The sequence below is a fragment of the Nicotiana sylvestris genome, chromosome 1 (genome assembly GCF_000393655.2).
Source record: "Nicotiana sylvestris chromosome 1, ASM39365v2, whole genome shotgun sequence".
NCBI classification, from domain to species: Eukaryota; Viridiplantae; Streptophyta; class Magnoliopsida; order Solanales; family Solanaceae; genus Nicotiana; species Nicotiana sylvestris.
In genome coordinates, this window is record NC_091057.1 from 38,935,628 (window position 1) to 38,952,457 (window position 16,830).

Here is a 16,830-nt window from a genome sequence, read left to right on the forward strand (position 1 = left end):
AAGTCGCAAGAGTTGTCACACCTCCTTTTTCCGAGGAATAGAGTTTTTCCAATTAAAGTGATATTATTCAAAATGAGATATTTATTTAATTCAGAGTCGCCATTTGGGATATTTATTATGGTGTCCCAAGTCACCGATTTATTTTAAAATCCCAAAATGAGGAAGTTTGACTCTTATTATGATCTGCGAACACAGAAGATCGGGTAAGAAATTCTGTTAACTCGGGAGAAGGTGTTAGGCATTCTCGAATTTCGTAGTTTTAGCACGGTCACTTTAATCATACCTTGCTTAATTAAATTATTTAATTACTCATTTTTTGAACCTATGTACATTTTACCCTTTTTACCGCTTTTCATTACATGATTATTCGTGATTATGGAATTATCTCGAAACGAGTCACACGTACGTGTACTCGTTTTATTTGGTGTATCAAAAATCATTTTACACGTACGTGTACATAATTAATAACACATTATTAATTATTAAGATTGTTTCACCCAAAGTTGCGCAAACACAACTTTGGTAATTTTGGAACTCGTAATTACGTCATGAGAACGTACATAATCACAATAATTTGATTAATTAAAAGCATGCCTAAAGCATACTACCGCATTTATGAGTTATTTTCCTAAACTACTTTGAGATTAACGTAAGGCCAAGAGTTTATGGATATGAGATTGTTTGGAGTATATGATTTTTTAAAAAGCTATTTGGAGCTATTTGTTATGGGGAAAGGGACTGGTTTTTTAAATAATATATTCATTCCTAGAAGCACATAAAAACGTTAGCCAACTAATGTTACTAGAGTCCAATTTTCTAATTTAACCAAAAGCCAACCGATTCTCTTTTCACCTTAGCCCACCCAAGCTCTCTTTTAATCCTAATCGACCAAATCATCTCAGCAATTTTGTAGCTAATCAAATGGAACATTAAACCAATGTAAAACCAAAAGCTAACATGGAAAACAAACTATTTCTCTGTTGAAATTCAAGTATCAAAGAAAAGATCTTAACAACTGAGCACAGAGAAAGATTTTTGCACATTTATCATCATCAAACCCTTCACAATGAGCAGCAAAATATGGACCTTTCAAGATATTTTACACAGCAAAATCTTAGCTGAATGGGAATCTCGACAAAATCAACGAACGGAGCACAAACTCAACCTCGACGACTCAACTTTGGAGCTACTATTTTGTGCTCTAAAGGGGACTGTTTTTGCCACTGATTTTAATGGAGTTTTCAAGTGTTTTGCGAGCCGATTTGCAGCGTTTCTGGGACTGGTTTCGGGGGTGCTTTAATGGTTGCTTTCGTTGAATTTTTAACAAAGAGAAAAGGGACCCTTTTTGGGTGGTTGAAGGCTGCTCGGTACTGGCTAAGAGGAAGAGAGTCCGCTGCCCTCTGTTTTGTTTTTTTCGTTTTGTGTGTGTATGTGTATTGCTTTTCAATTGAGAAAATAAAGAATATGAACTCAGAAGGTGGTGAGGGGAAATGGTTTTCAGACTTTTGGGAATTAGGTCCCCTTTTTTGTGTGGGAGGTCTGCCGTTCTTTTTTCTTGTGTGTGTGTGGGGGGGGGGGGGGGAGGGGCTAGCTGCTCCTCTTAGCTTTAAGAATTAGGTTTTTAATCAGATCAGGAGAAAAAGGCAACGAAAATGGGCTGGTTAGGGAGATAGGCTAGGGAAATTTTAGGTCACTTTGGCAATTGGGCCGATAAAAATGCCCTGGCCCAATTGCAATAAAGAATAAACAAGCCCCCTTTTCTTCTTTCTTTGTATTTCAAACTTCACCCATTAATTAAAACACCTAATTTCAAATTGATTTTGCAAAAATAAACTTTTTAACTAATTGAATGTAAAAATGAAGCAAGAATGATTGATGTATATTTTTTGATTTCATGTATTAATTATGCGCTTAATGTGTAACTAAATCCTAAAAATGCAATTTAAAATCTAAAATACTATGAAATTAAGATTTGAATATTTTTTTTTATGATTTACAATATTCCTAACACGCATAAACAATGCGAGTAAATGCAAAACAAATAAAAGAAAACTTCTAAAATTCTATAAAAGCAATACAAATTATTTTGAACTATTTTTAGGAGTAATTTCCTATGTGGGACAAAAATTAGATGCTCACACCTACAACAAAAGCTACTAGTCGAGCATTCAGATGGCTCCCTGTGAGGCATTATACGGGAGGCGGTGCCGTTAGCCAATTGGATGGTTCGAGTCGGGAGAGGCTCGGTTGTTGGGGACCGATTTGGTTCAGGATGCCTTGGATAAGATCAAGATTATTCAGGATTAACTTCGCAGCGCTCAATCTAGGTAGAAGAGTTTTGCCGAACATAGAGTCCGTGATGTTGCATTCATGGTTGGAGAGATGGTATTGCTCCGGGTTTCACCTATGAAGGGTGTGAGGAGGTTCGGAAAGCGGGGCAAGTTGAGCCCTAAGTATATCATACCCTTTGAGATTCTTGAGAGAGTGAGTGAGGTAGCTACAGGCTGGCATTGCCATCTAGTTTATCAGCAGTCCATCCGATGTTCCATGTGTCCATGATCCGGAAATATCAAGGTGTCTGTCCCATGTGTTAGATTTCAGCTCAGTCCAATTGGACAAGGATTTGACTTATGAGGAGGAGCCAGTGGCTATTCTAGCCCGGCAGGTCCGACAGTTAAGATCTAAGAGTTATCCTTTAGTTCGAGTGCAGTAGATAGGTCAGCCGATAGAGGCAGCCACGTGGGGGTCCGAGCTAGACAAGCGAAGTAGATATCCACACCTTTGTCACGACTCAAAATCCACTAAGGGTCGTGATGGCGCCGGACACCGCTGTCAGGCAAGCCAACTATAAATACTTAATTAAATTCTCGTTTTAATAATTTTGAAATCTATGATTTTCCTTAAATTTAACTAGTAAACGGTAATCTTGACAAGATAAATGTGAAAATGTTTAGAAGTTAATACATAATACCCCATAATCATCCCAGAACCTGGTGTCACAAGTGCATGAGCAATTTTTCTAGGAAATAAGGTAATACATCAACTGTCTGGAATACAAATGGACAGAAAAGAAGATACAGTACAATACTCTGAAAAAGACTCCGCTGGCTGCGGATCGTCTCGCAAGATGCAGCTCACCTAAGTCCCCGCATCAACCATGTCGCTATGCCACTAAGCCACTAGCCATACATGAACCTGTGCAACAAAATGCACAATAAGTGTAGTATGAGTACGAAAACAACATGTACCCAGTGAGTATTCCACCTAACCTCGTAGAAGTAGAGAGGAGAAGTCGACTTCGACACTTACTAGTGGTCCAATAATAATATATTAATAAGATGAATAATCATGGATTTATTAGAAAATGCAGTAAACTCAAGTAAATCAAGAAAACAAGTAAACAATTCTTTTCATATTTAGAAGTTTCCAAATTCATAATCCATTGTTTATTAATTTATCTAAGACCAGGGAGGCAATATCAATTTGTATGTCTCAAGAAAGCATTACAAGCATGCGCAAATCATGCCGAGATCGTACGGCCCGATCCAATAATATTTAAACCGTGCACTGCTAGAAGGTCGAATGGCGCGAATCATAGATGCATATATTTAATCTACCGAGGCGTTCGGCCCGTTCCATAATATATAAACACATTCAAACAGTCAATCAAGGATTCATCAAGGAGCAATCCAAGAAAAGGCAATTTATCTTTGAAAATCAAGAAAGCGATGTCTAGTCTTTTAGAAATTGATTTGCACGTTCGATATGTTTTAAGCATTTTAAATTGACAACAAAGTTTCAAATGTTCCAAGTAAAGTATGCTTTTGGGTCCTAGACTACCCAAACTTAAGCATAATAGTAGCTATGCACGGACTCTCGTCACCTCGTGCGTACGTAGTCCCTACAAATAGACGTGCATAACCAATTATTTCACCTATGGGGACAATTCCTTCTTACAAGGTTAGAAAGGAGACTTACCTCGCTCTGAAGTCCAATGACTGGCTCCCAAGCCCTTCCGACGACTCAAACCGATGACCCAACGCTCCAAAACTAGCCAAATAACGGGCAAACCAATTAAAATACACCCTAATATTCATAACAATTCAATTTATATAAAATTTCAACTTCACTCGAAAAGTTGACAAAATCGCCCTCGGGCCCACGCGCTCGAATTCCGAAATTCTTTAAAGATGAAGTTTACCCATGACCTCACGAACTCAAATATATGATTTTCTCTCAATTCCATGCCCAAAATCGTGGTAAAAATCCAAAATATAAATTTCTAGGTCTCCTACCAAAAACCCACAAATTTCTACCAAATTTCATGCTCAAATCCGTATATAATCCAAGTATTAACTCAAAACTAGTAGAAACCACTTATCTCATGGTTGGTGATGAAAATGGCGCTCCCAAGATGCTCCAAAATCGGCTCCCATGAAGGAAAAATGGTGAAAATGAGCCAAACCCTCGCTTAAAAGAACACACTGCCCAGCCCGCTTCTCGCACCTGCGGTCCACCTACCACTTCTGCGTTTCTGCGCCCGCGGAAATCTCCATCGCAGGTGCGGTCTCAGCTAACTCGCCCACGACCGCTTCTGCGGGGCTAGGACCGTTCTGTGGTCTCGCTTCTGCGGAAGCTACGTCGCACCTGCGCCCCCAGCCAAACCCAGCCATTTCCGCTTTTGCGACACCAGGGCCGCTTCTGCGGCTCCGCACCTGTGGCCAAAACCTCGCAGGTGCGGTTACACCAGATACCAGCTGCTTCAATTTTTCTTCAAATTCAAATTTTGATCCGTTAGCCATTCGAAACCACCCGAGGCCTCTGGGACCCAACCAATCATACCAACCACTCCCAAAACATAATGCAGACCTGCTCGAGGTCTCAAATCACATCAAACAACGCTAAAATCAGGAATCACACCCCAAATCAAACTTAATGAACTTGAGAAATTCAAACTTCAACATTCGATGCCGAAACCTATCAAATCACATCCGATTGGCCTCAAATTTTGCACACAAGTCATATTTGACGTTACAGACCTACTCCAACTTTCTTAATCAGAATCCGACCCTGATATCAAAAAGTCCACTTCCGGTCAAACTTCTCGAATACTTTCAAATTTCCAACTAACCAAATGACTCCAAAAAAACCCACTGACCTCTTAATTCACTTACAATCTTGCTCCCAACACCATAATCACCATACAGAGCTATTCCTAGACTCGAAATCCCAAACGGACATCGATAACACTGAAATGCACTACAACCCAAACTTATGAAATTCTTCCAAAAATGCTAACTTCCACAATAGGTGCCGAAACATTCTCGGGTCTTCCAAAACCCGATCCGGACATACGCCCAAGTCCGAAATCATCCTATAAACCTGTTAGAACCTTCAAATCCCGACTCCAAGGCCGTTTACTCAAAAACCCAATTTTAGTCACTTCTATCAACTTAAAGCTTCCGAAATGAGAATTCTCTTTCCAAATCAACTCTGAACTTCCCGAAATTCAATTCCGACCACGCGCACAAGACATAATAACTGAAGTAAAGTTGTTCATGGCCTCAAACTGCTGAACGACGCGCTAGAGCTCAAAACGACTGGTCGGGTCATTACATTCTCTCCCACTTAAACATACGTTAGTCCTCGAACGTGCCGAGAACTGTGCCAGAGTTGTCCGAAATCACTGTTTAACACCTTGAGCACCTACCCGTGCTACCACAACTCGGTTGGGCACCTTAGCTTGATCAATCTGAAGATATCCTTTTTCACTTAAGAAAATAAGCCTTAGAGCCCAATTCCAACATCCGAAATTCTCTGCTAGGCCTGTTTCCAACATACGAACACCGTATCAATCACCACACAATGTACCAAAACATGAATGCATACCTTTGCTGAATTCACACCTTGCACCGCTTTATTCACAGGACCATAATAACATTCTCTGAGCATAATAGTCAAAATTCCACGAATCCGATACTCCCATTGCACCTCATGACATACATATGTCTTGCTCTAACTCTTACAATATTACCCCGACGGAAGAGATGTGTAGAAATTCATAACCAACTGCCGAATCAACAAATCATTGGGTCTATACTCCTGACAAGAACCATCACCTCATTCTGAGCCAAATAATGGTCTTTGCTCCTTAATATACTTCATATAATCAGATTGCACTGATCCTAAATCCAATGATCTCGTCTCACCCAGTACGAACTGCTCAAGTAATAAACCACCCCAGACATGATCAAAAGTCTCATATGATGTCACAATGTGCCAATAGGCTACAAACTCGAACGTAATACAAAAGGGAAACAAACTTTGGAAGGGACTACTCAACTCACGCACTAATATGAACTTTCCTCAGAAAATGGGAAACAAGACACACAAAAATAGGGTATAGAAAGCTGTATTCAACATCACACTGTTGCGGCATGCAACCCGGTCTAAATAACATACCCGTGGCGGCATGCCACCTGATCCACTCATAAAATTCACATAAGAGATACACATCGAGCTAAATTTCTCATTACAACAAAATACCGAATATTGGTCACAAGCACGCTAAGTGCATAATACTAACCCTGGATAGACATATAGCGACATAAGCTACAAAACTCAAGCACAACTGAGGTACGATATATGATCTGAATCTCAAGAACCATCATATAACACCATCGCTACGGGAATCCTCAACGCATAAGAAAATTATCAAGCCGTTTCATAACTCATACGGCACAATGTAATGTTATATGAAATAGCCAATGATTAACTAGCACCCAACGTCCGAATACTCTTCCATTAGGAGCACATTGTTGAAATGAACACATCTGGCCTGATACAGAGCCCACATTCATATTTACATCCATCCACAAGTCTCAAGCCAATTATGATCGTACATGAACTAGGCTAATAACCTTTCCCGGGTCCATAATAATCCCTTTTCCTATTACTCACAAGGATAATCATCATATCCGGAGTAAACCTCCACAGTTCACAACCCAATAAACTAAGTGTCCTCTAGGCATAAATTCTCATATTAGCGATATTACCACAACCTTCATAATTGGTTTAAATTTCCAATCAATCGAGTAACTACATGCCACACTTATACAACCTCCCTGTGAGACACGCTCCCACGACTTTCCGCACCAGATAACAAGTCTGCACATCCATACCACTAACGCTGTAAAGCAATTCAAGAGTCCATAACCAGGATGCAGAGCCTCTTTCACAAAACACCTATCTCAGGTGACGCTGAATACCAACTTACTTTAAACATCCAAGCTCTTTTCCTGCTCATCCGAGTTCGTGACATCCTTACCAACACCGAACCGCAACCTTGGTTCTCACTTTCAAATCCCATACCACTCACTGCACATAGCACACCGATTTGCGATAGTACAATATTTTCATCATAACTCATGAACCCCTAATATATCAATACTTCATCATATAGAAACTTCCACTTACTCATTTCAGGAGAACCATAGCAATAGGCAAGTATCCTCATAACCGTAGAATATGCAAACCTTCAAGTAGTGGCCTAAGCCACCATAGTCCTTCCGAAATTCGCCTACACATAACAAGCCATAATACCAGAATGCTTCCGAATAAAATCAATTACGACGGCCAACAAGCCTCACACGTACCTTCCAAATCACTTGCATAACTTAATCACACTGAAGGAACTGATCACTACCACCAGTATGCCAATTCAACCATGGCTAACCAATCCCAACCTTTTCCAATTTATCCTTAATTGCTTTAGAATAATAATAACTTCATTTAATACATAACGCACTTAACCCGCACTCATCCCGAGTGGCCTTGAAACACGAGACCATGTTGCCTCGAACCCCACGAACCACCTCATATCTTCCTTGTGAGCATATTCGCATCTCAACTAGTACATCCATTCTGACAATTCCTCTACGAATCCGAAGTCCTTTCCTCTTTTTACTCCCGATGCTACACTGCAAGTCGAAAACATCATAGATCATTCTGAGCCTCTTATCATAATCTGCTGCAGAAGCTCGATTCTTAACCATACCACCGACTTAAATCCGTTGGCACTGCAGTTTTAACCTTTGAATTTACTAGGACCGTTGTTGAGAGCTACCCACTTTGACTTGGTCTCGAATACAGTCAACTCCAAGAATCTTCTAGCGCATGAACACCCTCTCAACGAAGCACCCGACTGAATAAGTTCCCCTGAAAATCACCTCTGGACGAAGCATAAATCCTGAATCTTCCCCAAGCCTGAACATGGGTTAATAAGGCCAACAATAACACACCCTTAACAATTCTCTTGCTCTATTTCCACTTATGTTCTTTTTCCTTAACTGAAATAACTCACGAATACGCTGATAACCTGAAACCTCACATACAGATGACCATGCAATCCAATCGTAGGCGGTGGGACTCTCCCACTTAGTTTGAAGCCAATATTACATAACTTGGAACCCACCAAGATTCTTTATCTCTTATTGACATGACCTTACGCAATCAAGCCAGATTCCTCGAAATCCTTCAATTAGCATTTCATGAACACTCTAAGTCTCTATCAACATTCACATATTCGACCTCTTACCGAATAGCCAATAAAATCCTTCGCAGGAGCTTTTCCAACCATGCGACCGCTGATCCGCTCACAGGAGATAACCCACCTGAGCCCGTGATCATTCATTAGCTGCACAAGTCCATTCACTCCTCGTGGACATCAATTAAATGTGCGACAATATCCTTCCATCCCAAGTCATGTTGCATCCTTCTTCATATCAAGTAACTCCTTTCTGTCAGATCATTCCTCTCGCTGCATAATAGCCAATACTTCAAATTAAATCCGTAGACCCAGCCACTATCCACTAACATTCCCAAATCATTCCAAACTTTCCTTAAGGCGCGTAGTCATCCTACCACAAAACCCATATGCAACTCCGCCACTCTCCCACTTTGGCAGAACTCACTCATTTAATCAACTATTCGACCTTCGCTTCTTATACCTGGCCTTCTAGAAATTTTAACCACCGCCTGCGACTTCCCACATGTCCTTCCTCATCCTTTGTTGTCCGGTTGTTGTCTTGATTCAATCTCATTCTCTACGACATTCGAGCCAGCAGATCGTCACTAATTTTAAACTTTTTCAAAGATCATCTTTTCTCGAGCCGTCATCATTAGAAACACTGATTCGATCCTGAACCACCTCACCCCGCGATATCTGACAGCCGCTTCTCCAATACCTTTACACAATAATATGCCTCAAAGGCAAATCGTAGAAGATCATAACACCGTCGAACTTAACACATCTAATCGAGGACGAAGATACCACGTCGTAGATGAAAATTCCACCACACTTGAAAACACCAATCTCATTACTCCATCAATCCAAATCTGAACATTCATAGGCCAACTGCTTTTCCTCCGCTGGAAATGAAATACCGAATCTCTGAATCATGCATTGAGTAGACCTCCTTCCAAGTTATTCACTGCCCCAACACATAGGCAAGTATCCTATTATCACGTCACTACTGTGCAATAACCAATCATGAGCAATCATAGCAATCTGCATATAACCTCAAAGCTCTCAAAAGTGCAGCTACCGAGCTGAAATGACAGAATATCCTTCCGCCAGGTGACGACAATAGCCCAATCCATTATGCAGGGAGTATCATGTTGCACCACATCTTGTAGTACCACTAGAATTCTTCAATTCTCGATTTATAATAAGTGCTTTGCGTCGTGTAAGATTGAGTAGGAAGGAAACAAGGGCATAAACCTCAAATGAATCAAATCGCACGATGAGAAATCAAGAAGGGAAGTACTCTTAACAGCCTTGTAGCCTCTCGAAGATAAGTACAAATGTCTCCGTACCGATCCGCAAGACTCTACTAGACTTGCTCATGACTCGTGAGACCTAAGGGAACCTAGTGCTCTGATACGATATTGTCATGACCCAAAATCCATTAAGGGTCGTGATGGCGCCGGACACCGCTGTCAGGCAAGCCAACCATAAATACTTAATTAAATTCTCATTTTAATAATTTTGAAATCTATGATTTTCCTTAAATTTACCTAGTAAAAGGTAATCATGACAAGATAAATGTGAAAATATTTAGAAGTTAATACAGAATACCCCATAATCAACCCAGAACCCGGTGTCACAAGTGCATGAGCAATTTTTCTAGGAAATAAGGTAATACATCAATTGTTTGGAATACAATTGGACATAAAAAAAGATACAGTACAATACTCTGAAAGAGACTCTGCTGGTTGCGGATCGTCTCGCAAGATGCAACTCACTAAGTCCCCGCATCAACCATGTCACTATGCCACTAAGCCACTAGCCATACATGAACCTGTGCAACAAAATGCACATCAAGTGTAGTATGAGTACGAAAATAACGTGTACCCAGTAAGTATTACGCCTAACCTCGAAGAAGTAGAGACGAGATGTCAACTTCGACACTTACTAGTGGTCCAATAATAATATATTAATAAGACTAATAATCATGGATTTATTAGAAAATGCAGTAAACTCAAGTAAATCAAGAAAACAAGTAAACAATCCTTTTCATATTTAGAAGTTTCCAAATTCATAATCCATTGTTTATTAATTTATCTCATACCAGGGAGGCAATATCAATTTGTAAGTCTCAAGAAAGCATTACAAGCATGTGCAAATCATGCTGAGGTCCTACGGCCTGATCCAACAATATTTAAACTATGTACTGCCAGAGGGTCGAATGACGCGAACCGTAGATGCATCATGCATCTATTTAATCTACCGAGACGTTTGACCCGTTCCACAATATATAAACACATTCAAATAATCAATCAAGGATTCATGAAGGAGCAATTATCCAAGAAAAGGCAATTTATCTTTTAAAAATCAAGAAAGCGATGTCTAGTCTTTTAGAAATTTATTTGTACGTTCGATATATTTTAAGCATTTTAAATTGACAACAAGGTTTTAAATATTACAAGTAAAGCATGTTTTAGGGTCCTAGACTACCCAAACTTAAGCATAATAGTAGCTACACACGAACTCTCGTCACCTCGTGCATACGTAGCCCCCACAAATAGACGCACATAACCAATTATTTCACCTATGGGGACAATTTCCTCTTACAAGGTTAGAAAAGAGACTTACCTCGCTCCGAAGTCCAATGACCGGCTTCCAAGCCCTTCCGACGACTCAAATCGATGCCCCAATGCTCCAAAACTAGCCAAATAATGGGCAAACCAATGAAAATACACCCTAATATTCATAACAATTCAATTTATATAAAATTCCAACTCCGCTCGAAAAGTTGACAAAATCGCCCTCAGGCCCACATGCCCGGATTCCGAAATTTTTCGAAGATAAAGTTTACCCATGACCGCACGAACTCAAATATATGATTTTCTCTCAATTCCATGCCCAAAATCGTGGTAAAAATCCAAAATATAAATTTCTAGGTCTCCTACCAAAAACCCAAAATTTCTACCAAATTTCATGCTCAAATCCGTATATAATCCAGGTATTAACTCAAAACTTGTAGAAAACACTTACCTCATGCTTGGTGATGAAAATGGCACTCCCAAGTTGCTCCAAAATCAGCTCCCATGGAGGCAAAATGGTGAAAATGAGTTAAACCTTCACTTAAAAGAACACATTGCCCAACCCGCTTCTCGTACCTACGGTCCACCTATCGCTTCTGTGGCTCCGCACCTGCGGAAATCTCCATAGCATGTGCGGTCTCAGCTAACTCGCCCATGACCGCTTTTGCGGTCTCGCTTCTGCGGAAGCTGCGTCGCACCTGCGCCCCTAGCCAAACCCAACCATTTTCGCTTTTGTGACACCAGGGCCGCTTCTACGGCTCCGCACCTGCGGCCAAAACCTCGCAAGTGCGGTTACACCAGATACCAGCTGCTTCAATTCTTCTTCAAATTCAAATTTTGATCCGTTAGCCATCCGGAATCCACCCGAGGCCTCCGGGACACCAACCAGTCCCAAAATATAATGCGGACCTGCTTGAGGTCTCAAATCACATCAAACAACGCTAAAATCACGAATCACACCCCAAATCAAACTTGATGAACTTGAGAAATTCAAACTTCAACATTCGATGCCGAAACCTATCAAATCACATCCGATCGGCCTCAAATTTTGCACACAAGTCATATTTGACGTTGCAGACCTACTCCAACTTCCGGAATCGGAATCCGACCCCGATATCAAAAAGTCCACTTCCGGTCAAACTTCTCAAATACTTTTAAATTTCCAACTTTAGCCAAATGACTCCAAAAAGACCCACGGACCTCTGAATTTACTTTTGATCGCGCTCCAACACCAGAATCACCATACAGAGCTATTCCTAGACTCGTAATCCCAAACGGACATCGATAACACTGAAATACACTACAACCCAAACTTATAAAATTCTTCTAAAAATGCTAACTTCTACAATAGGTGCCGAAACATTCTCGGTTCATCTAAAACCCGATTCGGACATACGCCCAAGTCTGAAATCATCCTACGAACCTGCTGGAACCTTTGAATCCCAATTCCAAGGTCGTTTACTCAAAAATCCAATCTTAGTCACTTCTATCAACTTAAAGCTTCCGAAATGAGAATTCTCTTTCCAGATCGACTTTGAACTTCCCGAAATTCAATTCCGACCATGCGCACAAGTCATAATTAATGAAGTGAAGCTGCTCATGGCCTCAAACTGCTGAACAATATGCTAGAGCTCAAAACAAGCGGTCGGGTCGTTACAACCTTTTTACCAATCCAGGTACCTTTCTATGTCTGTTCGAGGACGAACGTTTGATTTAGATGTGGAGAATGTGATGACCCGATAGGTCATTTATAGTTTAACGTTTATTTTTATATTTCAAGACCTCTAATAGCTCAATTTATCTTTCCTCAATTTGCGGGCACAGTCCATATCTTTTTACGGAAAGGTTTTATGAGAAAAAATGATGAAAATATAAAATAGTGCTTTAAAACTCATTTGAGTTAATTACGGTCAACGGTTTGTGTAAACGAACTCGGATCAGTATTCTGATAGTTCCGGTGGATCCGTAACATGATTTAGGAATTTACATATGCTCGGAATCAAATTCGGAAGTCCCTGACTTGATTTAACGTCATTTGCTAAAAATTAGCATTTAAAGGTTTAAAGAATTCCTAAGTTTGATCGTAAGTTGAATTTATTGCTACCGGGTTCGAATTTCGGTTTCGAAACTTAGTATAGGTTCATTTCAACATTTATGACTTGTCTGCAAAAGTTGGTGCAAAACAGAGTTGATTTGACGTGACTCAGACGTCCGATTGTAAATTTGCATATTCTTAAGTTTCTTTGAAATTTTTATTCGTTTTGGTGTCTGATTCGTAGTTCTAGGTGTTATTTTGGTGTTTTAATCACGCGAGCGAGTTCGTATGATATTTTTGGACTTATGTGCATGTTTGGTTTGGAGCCCCAAGGGCTCGGGTGAGTTTCGAATGCATGGCGAAGTGTTTGAAAGAGTTAGGGTTTTGTTGGTTTTGTGCACATGCCTCAGACCTAGCAATTACGAGGTTAGGATCTCATTTGCGATAGCAGGTGAGCTCTGTCACGTTCACATTTGCCAATAGATTCTTCGCATTTGCGATTGGGGGTTGGGGGAGCTGGTTCGCATTTGCGATCTAATTGGGTCACATTTGCGGAAGGTCCCCAGTTCGCATTTGTGAACAAAGCGTCGCATTTGCGATGCTAGCAGAGATGGGAGTGTTTTCGCATTTGCGATAGATTTTCTCGCATTTTTGGGGTTCGCAGATTGCGAACGCCACGTAGCAATTGCGATATCTACGCCTGGACAAAAAGCCGAGAACACGGGATTTAGCTCATTTTTCACAAACTCTCAACCCTAAATACCCTAGAGGGGATTTTCTAAGATAATTTTCTTCCCAAAAACTTTAGTAAGCAACTTTAATCTATTTTTTCTAATTACCCATTACTTTCCAAGTGCTTTCAACATTAAATCTAGGATTTTTATTGTAGAAATTAGGGATTTGAATAGAATTGGGGAGGGGGGGGGGAGTTTGTAAAATTGGGATTTAAACCTTGAATTGAGGTATGATTTCGAATCTAATCACATAATCGGGCTCAGGGGTAAATATGTAATCGGGTTTTCGTATGAATCTTGGGTTTTGACCAAGCAGCCCGGAGTTGTCTTTTGTTGAGTTTTTAGGAAAAGAGTAAAGATCTTAACTTTATGTATTGTAATTGATTTTTCTATCATTGTTTGTCGATATTAAATCGATTTTGGTTAGATTCGATTGGTTTGTAGGCGAATTTTAGAGGAAAGGCCCCGTTTGAGCTTTGATTTGCTTGCGGAGCGAGGTAAGTATTGGGTCTTACCTTGATTTGAGGGAATTAAGAATCCTTGAGCTATGTGTTATGTGAATTACATGTGTAGCGGCGTATATACGAGATGACGAGTGTATATACACCGTCAAAATAGTTGTTTTCACGCTTTCCCATATTTCACTAATTATCTTATTCCATGTCTTAACTATTACATGTCTTAATTGCTTTCTATATCGTAACTTGTTACTTATTATCTATTTACTCTTGTATTGAAATGTTCGTTTCTTCCATAATTTCACAATTAATTCCTACTTGCCTTACTTGTCTTACTTGTATATTTTAATTGTCATATATTTGGCTTGTCGTGTTACTTTGTATTAGTTGTATCATTCCTTGATTTGGTACAAGGTTCTTTATGGCTTTGTTTTAATATTCTTTGATCGTAGAGATTCTTGTGAATTAAGTTATTGAATTGATTACATTTATTGATTTTGTTTATGAATTGGGTTGCACGCCGTAATGGGTGGAATAATAGAGGATTGATATTGATATGGTGGGATTGGGTTGCATGCCGCAACGAATTTTATATATGATTTTGATATGGTGAAATAATGGAGGATTATGATATTGATTTTGATTATTGGTGGGATCAGGTTGCGCGCTACAACGGATTTTACATGTTATTCATAATATTGATATGGTGAAATAAGGGAAGATTGTGTTTGTACGGTGGGATCAGGTTGCACCACAATGGATTGTATATTTTGTATTTATTATTGTATTGTGTTAGCTTCCGGTGTTTCCATACGAGATTCTGAGGACTGGTATTTTTGGTTTTACTGATTTCGAGGATTGAGGTTATTTTCATAAGTTAAGTACTTTACTTTTTCTGTGTACCTTTCCTGTTATTATTAGTATTATACTGCGTACATGCTTTTATAAGTGACCCGCTTTAGCCTTGTCACTACTTCGTTGAGGTTAGACTCGGCACTTATAGAGTATATAGGGTCGGTTATACTCATACTACACTCTGCACTTCTTGTGCAGATTCTGGAGTCAGTCCTAGCGGCTGTAAGTAGATTGCTCGGATTGATTGCCTGACAGAGACTTGGGGTACAACTGCTCGGCGTACGCAGCCTTAAGTCCCCTTCTACCTTATTTTAGTTGTTCATTTCATTTCAGACAGTTATACTTATTCACACTATTATTTGTATTATACTAGTCGCTCGTGCACTTGTGACACCAGTTCTGGGATTGTAACCAGATATTGCTGTTATTATGGGTTTTCTCACTCTATTTTAGTTTTGTTCAATTTACAATGTATCAATTAATTTGAATGGCTTGCCTAGCGAGTGAAATATTAGGTGCCATCACGATCCCGAGGGTGGGAACTTCGGATCGTGGCCTTAGACTCTAGAGATACATCTTAAAGCCGTGTGGGCCTAGGTTCAAACGGACAAAATCACTAATGGGTTGGGTGTTACCCCATCCCTCTACAAATTCGACATAATATTGCAAAGGTGCAACATAAATTTTATCTAATTCTTTGCATGATTTTTACTTATTAAGTTTTGATGTCAATGACTCTCTCGCACACCTTGTAAAGTTGTAATTACCTCACAACCTCTGTCAAAAGAATTAGCTGAAGTCCAGAGGTGGATGCAATGTATCATTAACTGATTCAATTCATCATTTTTTACATACTGTATATAAAGGTTGAATTCATCACTTATATTTCAACAAATATTAAAATTGAACCTATAATTGCAAAGTGCATCGGATTTAGTGGTGAATATATATAGGCCGAATTCATCAAACTTAAATGTTAAAGTTATCTTTTTGCATTTTTATTAAAAATATGAACTTCACCAAAATTTTCACCAGGTGAAAATATTTCAGGGTATGAAAATGACAGAAAGAAATCATATATTTTTTTGGGGAAGATTCTTTTTTTTTTCCGTGTGAATGGGTCATTAAAGCTCGGGGCATTTGCATCTATACCCTTTTTTTGGGTCACGTTTTAACTTGTGCCCACTTTACAAAATAAATTGCAAGCGTACCCACTTTTTCGCATAACTTCAGCATACGGGGCTGAAGTAGCAAAGGCAATCACGCAAAACTTCAGCATTCTAGTAGACGGGCTTGAAGTAGCAAGTGTGCTGAACCAAGTGTGCTGGAGTTTTTGTTTGTAATTACTGAACTTAAGCATAGTAGCTGAAGTTTTGTTCTCTATTTGATGGTGTTTTTGTTTGTAATTGTACTAAATAAGGTTTTTTTGTCTTGGATTCATTAGTTTTGTCATTAAGCTTTTTCAAAAACTTCAGCAGAAGATGTTGAAGTTATTTAGTTCATTTATAAAATTTCAGCACTAAATAAGCTGGAGCTTTTTTTGTCCTGGATAAGCTTTTTCAAAAACTTCAGCAGAAGATGCTGAAGTTATTTAGTTCATTTGTAAAAACTTCAGCATTAAAAGCTGAAGTTTTTTTGTCCT